This window comes from Poeciliopsis prolifica, unplaced genomic scaffold (assembly GCF_027474105.1).
Source record: "Poeciliopsis prolifica strain line A6 unplaced genomic scaffold, Auburn_PproV2 SCAFFOLD015, whole genome shotgun sequence".
NCBI classification, from domain to species: domain Eukaryota; kingdom Metazoa; phylum Chordata; class Actinopteri; order Cyprinodontiformes; family Poeciliidae; genus Poeciliopsis; species Poeciliopsis prolifica.
The window spans coordinates 10,964,632-10,967,842 of NW_026562390.1; positions in this window are offsets into that span (position 1 = coordinate 10,964,632).

Genomic DNA, 3,211 nt, shown 5'->3' on the forward strand with positions numbered 1-3,211 from the left:
TTTTGTGTTTATAGTTTTGAAGTTTTGCAGAATGAAAGCTTTAATTTGGAAAATAAATTTTAAAAATATGTGGGAACCCTTCATTTGCAAAACAAAAAAAAAAAAGTTGTGACACTGCAGATCTAGCAGTGTTAAATGTTCCATCTGGGCTTCCTCATTGAGGAAGAAACTAAGGTTTTTCAAAGCGCTCTACATCTGACCAATTCTAGATTTGCGTCTTAGCATTACAATATTCTAACAGAGCAGGGATTCATAATTGCAGGTGCATCCAAACATGAGAAGAGGATTGAGATAGCCCAATAACGCACTGTGCTTCAATGTATTGCCACAGCAGCAATCTCTGGGCCTCCTTTAGTCAGTTTGGTAATTAATGCTAAATCCTTGTTTATATGCAGCTCATTCCTCCATCTTCACTGAGGAGCACATCCACTCGTATGCAGAGCTACACTCTGCCGTGGCACCACTCTGTGGGGGGCGTGTGGTCTGTGACATTGTGGCATGTAGCCTCTGGCAGCAGAGTTGTATGACTTGTGGATCGTGTCAGTGTCACTTCGTCAGCTTTTATCTTCTGTCTTTGGCCAGAACATGTGGCAGAGCTCCTAAGTAGCTCTGAAAGAGGCCTGAGAAATGTCAGGGTCGCAGCATGTGACCTCTAACAGAGACCAGCTATAATTGTAAAGTCCACACTGGAGTTTCGGTGTATATATAAATGGGACCTTGAGGCCGGTGTTAGTGGTGTTAACTGGATCGGAGCAGGTTTCTTCAGCATCAAGTTGCCCAAACAGTGATGTTTGTTCAGCAGCACTTACTTATTCCACGTTCTGGTTCAGGATTTACAGCTGGACACGTTGACAGATTACAGCGCCACACAGACAGTTGCACAGCCCCAAACTTTGTAATGCTTTCAGCTAAAGCGGATGAGCTTATGAGATTCCCAGTGCCCACGCCACAACTGGTCCCCCATGACGGCCTTAAAAGCAAGAGTCCCCTTTGCTGTATTGCACCTTACCTGGCATCTGACAGGAGTATGCAAATGTAATTGTACCCTGTCTCTGTCTCTTTGTTCCCCGTGATCACAAAGTGCTCAGGAGGTTGGCAGCTGTCTTCACGGAATCCAGATAAAAATAGATTTGTCCAAACCAAACACCCACCCGACCACCCCTCCCCAAGCTGCACCCTGGTTCTGTCCCACCCCCACTGTGAAATGATTCGCAGTCCTTCGCTGCCTCGCTTTGCTGACATATTCATCATCTCTTCATGTGTGGCTGCACTTCACGTCGCCAGCATCTTTGGTGCCAGGAGGCATTTGTGGTCAGTCAAGTGTCTCCTTTACTGTACATGTACCAACCATTCTGGTCTTCTCACAGCAATGCGAGCTACTTTGCTTCTTTTTATTCACGGCATTGTTGAACATGGGTTTCAACTGAGCAGAGGCTTCCGTTTACCCTGGTGGGTAATTCTGTGTGCACTGATGATCTAATAATCCTCTAACAAATAAGCCCAGCAGTGCTTTGCTGAGGCAACATCTACAGTAGTGAGTAGATGTTGCCTCACTACTCACTACTACTTGCCTCTTCACTGACTTCTAACTGAGAAGTTAGTGAAGAGCTCCTCTTTTTACATTAGATAATCTAAAGAAATGTCATGTCATTGTATTTATCCTCATTCTGAGCTATTTGTAGCAATTTGCTACTGTGATTATTTTTACTTCCGCAGTATGAATCCAAATCCATCTACCTGTATATGATGCTATGAAGAGTTTTCAGTGATTCATCTGAGCTGATTTTGAGAGTTGAATGAAAAACATGCTACTGGTACACAATGTAATGCAGATTTTTTCGAATCCACACCCGGGGTTTGTATGAAGCATGTGAATTTTGATTTCAGTACTTTCCAGGTTTGGAAATTGTTTGTGTTATCCATGTTTCCTTTTGTCCAAAAGCTCCTTTATTTCTTCTCCTTCCTCCTCATTTCCATCGTTCACTCAAAATTTCCCAGGTTCCATTTTGTAAAGCCTGACCAGAAATAAAATGATTGTGAACTTCAGTGATTTTATCTTAAGATGAGCCTAAATTACATCATCTTTGTACTGCTGGAGTAAGTAGTTATGTCACTGTGGAGATGGAAAAAAGTCCAGAAAAAGTTTATTAAATCTGCATTTGGTTTGTTTTTGTAACTAAATTGATCTAATTCAAACAAGAGTCAATTGTTTCTGAAGATATTTCTCTTTTTGGTATACATTTGTCTTGAAACAAGTGAGAAAATTACATGATTTTCCTACAATCTCTTCCTGTTTTACAGATTAGATGTATTCTTACATGGACCCTATAGTTAGCAAGGTTTTAAGTCTCTCACTCAGTGAATTTTGGGACTTTTCTGTATTTTCTCTTCCTGATAAAATAGCGACAGTAGCAGCACAGTCACCAGCTCATTCTGAGGAAACACTTTATTTGACGGGTTGTGAATAAGGTTGTGATAACTTATCATTAACCCAGACAAAAATGTCTTTGTTATTATGACAACTTGACATTTACCAAGAAATCATGATCTGACATAAATCATGATTTCTTCATTTATGTCAGATGAATCAAGAAATCAGAGTTGAGAGTTGATGTCATGAACTCTCATGACATGTCATGTTGATGTCATGAACTCTCATGACACGTCATGTTGATGCCATGAACTCTCATGACATGTCATGTTGATGTCACGAACTCTCATGACATCTCCTGTTGATGTCATGAACTATCATGGCATGTCATGTTGATGTCATGTAGTCTCATGACATGTCATGTTGATGTCATGAACTCTCATGACATGCCATATTGATGTCTTGAACTCTCATGGCATGTCATGTTGATGTCGTGAACTCTCATGACATGTCATGTTCATGTCAATAACTCTCATGACATGTCATGTTCATGTCATGAACTCTCAGGGCATGTCATGTCACAGCATGTGATGTTGATGTCATGAACTCTCATGACACGTCATGTTGATGCCATGAACTCTCATGACATGTCATGTTGATGTCACGAACTCTCATGACATGTCATGAACTCTCATGACATGTCATGTTGATGTCATGAACTCTCATGACATGTCATGTTCATGTCATGAACTCTCATGACATGTCATGTTCATGTCATGAACTCTCATGACATGTCATGTTGATGTCATGAACTCTCATGACATGTCATGTTCATGTCAT